The sequence below is a fragment of the Adiantum capillus-veneris genome, chromosome 2 (genome assembly GCF_014529385.1).
Source record: "Adiantum capillus-veneris isolate H3 chromosome 2, ASM1452938v2, whole genome shotgun sequence".
Lineage (NCBI taxonomy): Eukaryota > Viridiplantae > Streptophyta > Polypodiopsida > Polypodiales > Pteridaceae > Adiantum > Adiantum capillus-veneris.
Window position 1 is genome coordinate 91,693,273 of NC_140932.1, and position 10,082 is coordinate 91,703,354.

Below are 10,082 nucleotides of genomic sequence, written 5' to 3' on the forward strand. Positions count from 1 at the left end.
TATCATCAAATAAGGATAGTGGATGAAGATATCCTAAAGACCCCGTTTCGCACAACATTTGGTCTTTATGAATATCTAGTCATGCCTTTTGGCTTGACTAATGCACCAACTACGTTCAAACGTCTGATGGAGAAAATTTTTAGACCTTATCGCAAATTCACTGGAGTGTTCTTTGATGATATCATCATCTACTCCAAGTCTTTGGAGGAACATAAGCAACATCTCCAAGTGATTTTTCAAGCATTGAGGGAGAACAAGCTTTTTCTCAACCAAAAGAAAAGCGAATTCTTCCTTCAAGAGATTCAATACCTAGGTCATATTATCTCTCAAGATGGTATCCGTATGGATCCATCAAAGTTAGAGGTAATAAAAGCATGGCCTAACCCAAGAAATCTACATGAGTTAAGAAGCTTTATTGGTATGTGCGCATACTACAGACGCTTCATAGCAAAATTCTCTCAAGTAGCAGGACCACTACACGACTTAACTAAGAAGAACGTTAAGTATGTATGGACTGCTAAGGAGCAAAATGCTTTTGATAAGCTTAAAGAGAAGCTTACTTCCCAACCAGTCCTCGTGCTTCCAAATCTCTCAAAGCCATTTGAGGTCCAATGTGATGCTTGTGGTGATTGCCTTGGAGCACTTTTGCTTCAAGAAGGGCAAGCCATAGCATATGATAGCCGAAGGCTCAATATTGTTGAACGAGTCTTGGGCATTTATGAGAAAGAGCCTTTAGTTGTTCTACATGCCCTAGACACATGGAAGCACTACCTATTGGGGACTCCATTTATCCTATGAACCGACCACCAAAGTCTCAAGTATTTTATGACGCAAACCAAGCTTTCCTACAAAGAAATGAGGTGGGCAAATTTTATTTCACAATTTAATTTCCATATTGCTCACATAGCTGGTAAGCACAATCAAGTGGCCGATGCACTTTCACAACGACCAAAAGTTAATGCGGTGTCTATAGCTACTCACAATGATCTATCCTCTATGATAGATGAGTATGTTATTGACCCTGACTTTAGAGACATAATGTCAGCCCTTGCTTTGGGGAAGAAAGAGGAACCATTCACTTTCCAGGATGGTTATCTTCTCCACGGAAATAGGCTATGTGTTACCCATTCCCTTCGTGAGAAAGTTATGTATGAATCCCATGCTCCTCCATATGCGGAGCATATAGGTATTCAACCTACTCTCTGAGGAGTAGGGACATACTTCTATTGGCTTACCATGAAAGTGGACATATAAGAGTATGTTTCAAAATGTGTAGTATGCCAAAAGACCAAGTATGATAGAGGGAAGCAACCTGGATTACTCCAACCACTTCCTATTCCAGATTCACCGTGGGAGAGTATATCCATGTATTTCATCTTTGGATTACCCAAGTCTATCCATGGGAATACAGGAATATGGACAATAGTCGATAGGTTTAGCAAGCAAGCACATTTTATTCCTGACAAAAATACTATTAAGGCACATCAAATGGCAACTCTCTTCATATCTCAGATTTTCAAGCACCATGGATTACCCACATCCATCGTGTCAGATAGAGATCCTAGAATGACCAGTAATTTCTGGAAAGGTCTCTTTGAAAATCTAGGAACAAGATTGAATTTCTCTTCGGCCTATCACCCACAAACGGATGGCCAAAGTGAGATAGCCAATCTTATGATACTCGATCTACTCAAGACTTATGTTACCGAAGTAGATCAATGCTCACAATGGGAAAAGTACTTACCTCTTGTAGAGTATGCCTACAATAATACTGTACATACTTCTACAGAAAAAGCACCTTTTGAGATCATTGAGGGAAGACCTAAAAGTCCCTTGCTATTCAAAGTACATGGGAAGATCTTTGCCGCCGATGAGTATAGCCGTGACCTACAAGAATATTTTCAAATGATTAAGGAGGCTATATCCATCTCTCAACAAAGGCAAAAAGCTGTTGCTGATAAGCACAAAAGAGCCTTAATGTTCAAAGAAAATGATTGGGTCTTACTCAAGTTTCCTAAGGCTTGATTAAGGCAAACGATGGGCAAAAATCCTACGGGCCATCAAAAGTATTATGCTAAACTAGCAAAAAGATACTATGGTCCTTTCCAAATCTTGAAGCCCATCAATGAGACGGCTTATCAACTCAAGTTGCCCAACCATTGACTCATACACAATGCCTTTCATGTAAGCCCTACAAAGGAGATCCACCAACTGAACCAATTATTGAAGACCCTCCCGAAGTTGAAGACCAAGAAGAGGTGCTACAACCCGAAGCTATCCTTCGGCATGAAGACAAGGTACTACGACATGGTAAGATTATCCGACGGTATCTTATTAAGTTCAAAAATTATCCTTTTGAAGATGCTAGATGGATGCAAGGAATACACCTTAAAGATAGTATGAACCTTGTCAATGCTTACAATGCTACATTAGAGTAAGCAAATGTACAAATTTCTTTTAAATGACTCATGTTTTTAAGACTAGTCCTCTTTTTAATTGTGCACAAATTTAACTAGTATGCATGCTTAGAATCATGTTTGTGATGACAACGTCTCTCAAACACCAAGTAGAATTTGTCACTCTACTTTGGGAGAATGAAATGGACTAAAGAGCAGACATGCTTGCGGCAGCTATGTCTCCCATGCACCAAATGGATTAGTCATCCATCTTGGAAAGATGTCGTAGGGTAAAAAGGGATCCTCTACCCGCTAAGTAAAATTGACTAATAACTAAGGCTTTATCTCTTCTACCTCATAGTCGAGGATGGCTCTGATTTCAAGAGAGAGGTAATGTCATAAAATCTGATATCTAATATCTAACCAACCCAAATGATTTTTTCATATTAAACTGATCACTTAATGTGGGAGAATAAACGGGAACAAGGGTTAAGATATAGACATGTGCTTATAGATCTATCTCAACACGGGGCCAATGGTAAAGGGTCCCAAATGAGAGATGGTCTATCAAAGAGCAAGGCTAACTAATGGAGCATAAGACCTTAGGGTTAGCTTCATTGAAGACCTCCAATAATGTGTGTAAAAGTTCTTTGACCTTAGGTAAGATAGGGATGAGCTTGAGGCGCAGGAACCCGACCCAGCTCGAGGTGCTTGTCCTGCTTGTCATGCTTGATGACTAAGGTGCTTGAGGTGCTTGATGATTGAGGTGCTTGAGATGCTTGAGGTGCTTAACATGCTTGAGATGCTAGGGTTGCACTTGAGGTGAGAACCCAGCCCAAGCTTAAAGTGCTTAAGGGCCAAGCTTGTGGTGGGAACTGGGCCAATGCATGAGCGGCTTGAGGTGTCAAAAAGTCAAATATTCAATCCCTACAAGGAGGGGGCGAGCCCTACATGAGGGGGGATGAGAGAGAACACCCACACACTCACACAAGGCATGCATGGAGCAAAGAAAGCAAAAGGGACACTTGTCAAGTTCCTCCTCATGTTGCCCTCATGGTGTGCCTGAAGCCTATTGGTTGGCCACCCAAGGGATCCAATGATAATTTAGGAGATTTAATTAATTGATTTTGCATTTATCAATCCCTCTCTCTCAGAGGGGAAAGGGGTCACTTGTCCCAAGGCTACCCTTGTTGCTTGTAATGCCTCCTGCTTGTGATTGGCTAGGCCTGGAGGGGTCCAATGAGCTTCAAGCATGAGCTACAAGGGGGGGTCTACCCAAGCAAGCTAGGGGGTTGCTTAGGGGGTATACTCACCCACACACACTCACAAACACTCTCATTGTGTGCTATGCAAAGTGGAAGAGCTCCCTCTCCTTCTCCAAGCAAGTAGAGGTTGAGAGCCTACACCAACACTCTTGGCTATGGTGTACAAATCCAACCAAGAGCCATGCTTCAATGCTTAAGCTTGTCATCTCCTTCTTCTTCATTACTATGCTATTATGTATGCTAGCAAGAAGAGTTATGATAAGTGAGGAACTAATTCTTTCTCCTATGAAATGTTTCTTCTTCCTCTTCCCTACCCTCATTCCCTGCTAGCTCTCTCCACCTTCAAAGGTGTTTGAGGTCTTGGGACTGAGGCTTGGGATAGTTAAAGATTTCTTCAAGTTTATGTTATGCTTGTGATGCATGAAGCTTACCATCTTCATTGCATCACCTAGGTCACAAGGAACACAAAGATTGTATTGTAACAAGTCTCTCTTGATGGGAGAAATCATAATACAAATGCCTACTGAAGGGGGGACCGGCTCCACATAAATCCGGTCCTCAATTGTTGTTTGTTCTCTAAATTCTCTCTCTTGCAAAAGTATTGTTCATGCCAAGTTAACTAATTGCTATGATTATGTTGCTATCTTCAATTATGTTCACCCGCTATGCTCACAAAGTCATTTCTCAAAAGTACTCTCATTAATTTCCGCTACTCTCAAGTTAAATAGGCCAAATTCCATTACATAGGTGATGCGGACATTGACTTCCAAGCACTCATAAAACACACAGAACCGGGTTCAAACCAAGCAAAGTCTATGCTTTGGGGTTCCCCATAGCCATAAAAACTGCAAAAATGCTCCCTCTCAAACCCTCAAGAATCACATACACACAGCCACACACCTTCTCTCTCTTCTCTCAAGAACGGCTATAGCCATACACACACAAGAAAGCTTTACTAATCTAGAGCACACAAGATATATGACAACCATCATCATCCTCACACTCTCCCTCTTCCTCCATAAATCTTTCAAGAAAGCACATGGGCAAGAGAGAGCAAGAGAGTGCCCAAACCAAGAGAGTTGGAGAAGACTCGTGCATGGGTTGATAAAGAGAAGTTGGTTACAACCTCCTCTAGCTCCCCAAATCACACGACCTCTCTCCTTTCCCTTTTTCTTTATTCAAAATTTGAAAAGATTACATAACATTTGAAACCTTGGGATAGGCTTTCATGTGTATACGTGGTTTATGGCTTGATATTTTTAAAACTAGAGAGAGTTTTTATGCTTTGGCATTCACAAGTGCGGACCCGCTAAATGAGCCAAGAGCATTTACAAGGTAATATGGGTTCAAATTACATAGCAACAAGCGTACACATACTCCTAGATGCCAACAAACATAGGGTAAAAATAATGACTTGCATGTAAAACCCCGCATCTTTTAGCCTTTTCGATGAAAAAATTGGAGGCTATCATGATGCAATGAAGATGGAAAGCTTCATGCATCACGAGCATAACATAGACTTGTAAAAAGCATTAACTATCCCTAGCCTCAGCCGCAAGGCCTCAAACACCTTCAAGGGTAGAGAGAGCTAGCAGGGATTGAGGGTTGGGGAGAGGAAGAAGAAACATTCATAGGAGAAAAAAATAGTTCCTCACTTATCATCACTCTTCTTGCTAGCATACATAATAGCATAGTAAAAATGAAGATGGAGAATATGGCAAGCTTAAGCATTGAAGCATGGCTCTTGGTTGGATTTGTATTCCATAGCCAAGACTGTTGGTGTAGGCTCTCAACTTCTCAACAAGCTTGGAGAAGGAGATAGAGCTCTTGCACTTTGCACTTACACAATCAGAGTGTGTGTGGGAGAGAGAGTATACCCCCCAAGCTAGCCCCCTTCTTGCTTTGGTCGACCTTCTCTTTTAGCACTCTCTGACATTTGATTGGACCTCCTCAAGCTTGGCCAATCACAGGCTTAGTGCATATCAAGCAACAAGGGTAGCCCTGGGACAAGTGTCTCCCTTTCCCCTTTGAGAGAGAGGACTTGATAAATGCAAAAATAATTAATTAAATCAACTAAATTATCATTGGACCCCTTGGGAGACTAACCAATAGGCTTTAGGCACACTACGAGGGCAACATGAAGAGGAGGTTGACAAGTGTCCCTGCAGCCTGTTGCTTTCTTTGTACCAAGGATGCCTTGTGTGAGGGTATATGTGTTCTCTCTCTAGCCCCTACAATGAGGGCTCGCACCCCCTTATGTAGGGATATGCTTTGACTTTTGAGTACCTTACCCCCTCAAGTACCTTAGTCGTGCAGCACGTTAGCACCTTAGTCATTAAGCACCTCAAGCACCTTAGTCAGCAAGCATGACAAGCACCTCAAGCTTGGGCCGGGTTCCCACCTCAAGCACAACCCTAGCTTACCTAAGGTCAATGGACTTTTAACACTAACCTTTGGAGGTCTTTAATGAAGCTAACCCTAAGGTCTTACTAGCTAGCCTTGCTCTTTGACAAATCATCTCTCATTTGGACCCCTTTACCATTGGCCCCGTGGTGTTGAGATAGACCCATAAGCACATGTCTATATTCTAATCCTTGTTCCCGTTTATTCTCCCACATTAAGTGATCAATTTAATATGAGAAAATCGTTTGGGTTGGTTAGATACTAGATTTTATGACATATCTATTACTCCCTTTGTTATATACTCTCTCTACAATATTTCAAAATATTTGTTAAAAAAAAAAAATCATACAAACACAACTCTCATCTATTTTTGCATTACATTTCCTTAGCAGGCAACCATGATTCTTCACCTTGTTTAGCATATTAAAAAGGCTAGAGAACAAAGGAGTAAAGATTGCATTCATAGAAGTTTGATCCATGATGTAAAGTATTAGCTCACTAATAATTTTTTTATATTTTGATTTATATAGAGTTCTTTTTTTCAAGGACTTCACAAAAGATTCATTTTATTAAATTATTTTATTATTCTTTATACTTATAAAATCTATCTTTTTTATGAAGGCATTAAAATATTCTTTTGTTTTAAATTTTCAACATGTCTTTTTATTTTATTGTTTTTATTTTTTTTAATTTTTAAATGATAATAAAATAAAGAAACACGTTATATTATTCATTATATATCAATTAATCACGAATAGCTTACATAAGAAAAGGCTCCACTTAAATAATAAGGTGAAATTTGCACATACCAACAATGAATGGCCACAGATACCTCCACCAAACACGAAAATTCCTCTTGGGTCTATCACTCCTTTTAGTCATTAATTTTTTTTCAGGGGTTACACTAAACGTTGTAGAGATACTCTTGACCTTCATTTTGATAAATAAAAAGTTTCTTAATCCTCGATATCGAGAGCTCAAGTTATAGCCAAAACAGTCTTTTATCGCATTCAATCTCCCTGTAGGTCAATTTTGGTGATTTCACAGTGTCAACACTGGATACATGCTTTGGTCCACTTGTAGGTGTCCAAATTTTGTTTTGGAATGATATTTGGGATTCTAGGGTCAAAAGGAAGTCCTTTGACTAGTCAAAGTTCATGTCTCGCCTCAATGTGTGCCTTGAGTCTTTATACGCGTATGATATTTCTTAACTCAGAATTGCTCCAAACTTTAATTGTAGACTCTCCTTTATGTACTCTGACCACCATAGGTCTTAGTTTGTGATTCCGACACTTTTAGTCAGGTCTATCACTCCTTTTCTTGTTTGGTTTCTTGCAACCTCCCTTGGAGGTTAGCTAAGCCAAAAGTGATCCAAATTGAATGAAACTTGGTCTCTAGGTCTATTTTGTGATGGCAAACACTTGTGTAAACTCAGATGTAAGTTTTGGCCTCTAATTTGAGACTTGAGACATCACAAGCGTATGATGTCTCTTGTGGAAAAATGAAGTGAATTTTATCCAAAGACTCTTTATCAATCATGCAACTTTCACCAACTTTCATAATTCAATTTCAACACTTTTTGTGCAAAATATGATCAATAGAAGCATGAACCTTGCCCAATTTCCGTCTTTTGACACTTTTTAGCCCAAATGTGCTCCAAATACACTAGGAGGCTTGTGGTTGGAGCTCAACCGCCAGGTGGCAGCACTGCAGGTTCAAATTTGGCTTAGTCTTTTTGCGCGACCATGGAGTAGGCTCAGTAATTAGTGAATTTCTCAAAATAAAGCATAGTAAGCACAATTTTCAATCATTGATAATTGTGCCTCACGTGACTACCACCTAAAAGGTGTGGCTTGCTCTATGTAATGTTGCTTATGTAGTGTGTACAATGAGGTTGGACCAACCAAGGAGTTTTTTGTATGTTGACCACATTCCGTGTGTGTGTGTGTGGTGTGTGTGTGTGTGTGTGAGAGAGAGAGAGAGAGAGAGAGAGAGAGAGAGAGATTTGTTATTCTCTTTCTCAAAGAGATTAAAACTAATGCTCATAATTTGTTATTCTCTCTCTCAAAGAGATTTAAACTAGTGCTAATTTAGAGAGAGAGAGAGAGAGAGAGAGAGAGAGATTTGTTATTCTCTTTCTCAAAGAGATTAAAACTAACGCTCATAATTTGTTATTGAGATTAAAACTAATGCTCATAATTTGTATTGAGATTAAAACTAATGCTCAATGCTCATAATTTGTTATTTTGAGAGAACTAATGCTCATAATTTGTATTGAGATTAAAACTAATGCTCAATGCTCATAATTTGTTATTCTCTCTCAGAATAACAAATTATGAGCATTAGTTTTAATCTCTTTGAGAAAGAGAATAACAAATCTCTCTCTCTCTCTCTCTCTCTCTCTCTCTCTCTAATCTCTTTGAGAAAGAGAATAACAAATCTCTCTCTCTCTCTCTGTCTCTCTCTAAAATTGAGAGAATAACAAATTATGAGCATTAGTTTTAATCTCTTTGAGAAAGAGAATAACAAATCTCTCTCTCTCTCTCTAATCTCTTTGAGAAAGAGAATAACAAATCTCTCTCTCTCTCTAAAATTGAGAGAGAGAATAACAAATTATGAGCACTAGTTTTAATCTCTTTGAGAAAGAGAATAACAAATCTCTCTCTCTCTCTCTCTCTCTCTAAATTAGCACTAGTTTAAATCTCTTTGAGAGAGAGAATAACAAATTATGAGCATTAGTTTTAATCTCTTTGAGAAAGAGAATAACAAATCTCTCTCTCTCTCTCTCTCTCTCTCTCTCTCTCTCTCTCTCTCACACACACACACACACACACACACACACACACACACACACCAAAAGTGTTTCAGTGATTGCGTCGATGTGAGCACCTTGCTTGGCATGGGCGGTCACCACATTTGTGATAAAGGGGCCATGTTTTGGTATCCAAGTAAGCTTTTGATGGTGTGTATCATGTCAATGCCAAGGGGATAATGCATGCTATTTCCCTATGTTCTCACTTTACACCGTTGCAATAAGTTCGATGCAATGGGTAATGCAAAAAAAGAAAAACATGTCTCCGTATTTTTATAAGAACCACTATGAAACTTGCCAAGTATGTTGTTTAATAGTAAACAAAGAAGATGTGCAAGAGAAAAGGGCATTTTTAGAGGGTTGCATGCTCTTACTATATTCTCAATATCTATGAATAGCATATTGTTTTGTACGATTCATATCTCAATGGTAGAGTTTCGCATTGTACTCTTTTTAGGCATGCGATAAGTCACAACCTATGATCCTTTGTGAAACATCCAAATCCCAGATTCCCGCCAGCTTATTTGATTCACGTATGTTATTGCAATGCCAAGAATATTCTAAACCTTCCTCACACTATGTACATCTTGATCTCAATATACTAGCTTTGATAAGCAACAAACACAAACTTTATCAGCTTGCCACCATTTTTCCTTTGTGAATTTGTCTTTGCCACCATCCGTTTGATGGATTGTACTCAATCTTTATGACTATATGGACATGCACATCCACAATTTGTTACAATTTAGCCCATTTTGATTATAAATTAAACTATTGCAAACCTACTTTGCCATATGTTTTCCCTCTTATGCTTGCATCAAAATGCATTGGACTCACTATTGACTTGAATATGTCACCATGCCTCACATGGACCCCACATATTGTCATAACTGATAGGGACATCCTTCGTAATCTTTCACATATTGACGTAGTGCCATATGAGGTATCTTTTTGGTTAATTCCCTACCTTACCTAATCCCCTGTGCCTTTTACTCAGTTCCATTTTATACATACATGAACTTACTATTATCTTTGAGTTATTCTCCCCTTTCTTGAGATAGTACCTACTTGTAGGCACCAAACTTGGTTTTTCACTTAAATATTGAGCTCATAGTCCTTCGTTTGTAAACGATTCCAAGTTCTTCAAAAGACACCTCAGATCCCAACAGAGTCTAAACTTGCTCTTCATTACATGAGTCTTTTCTT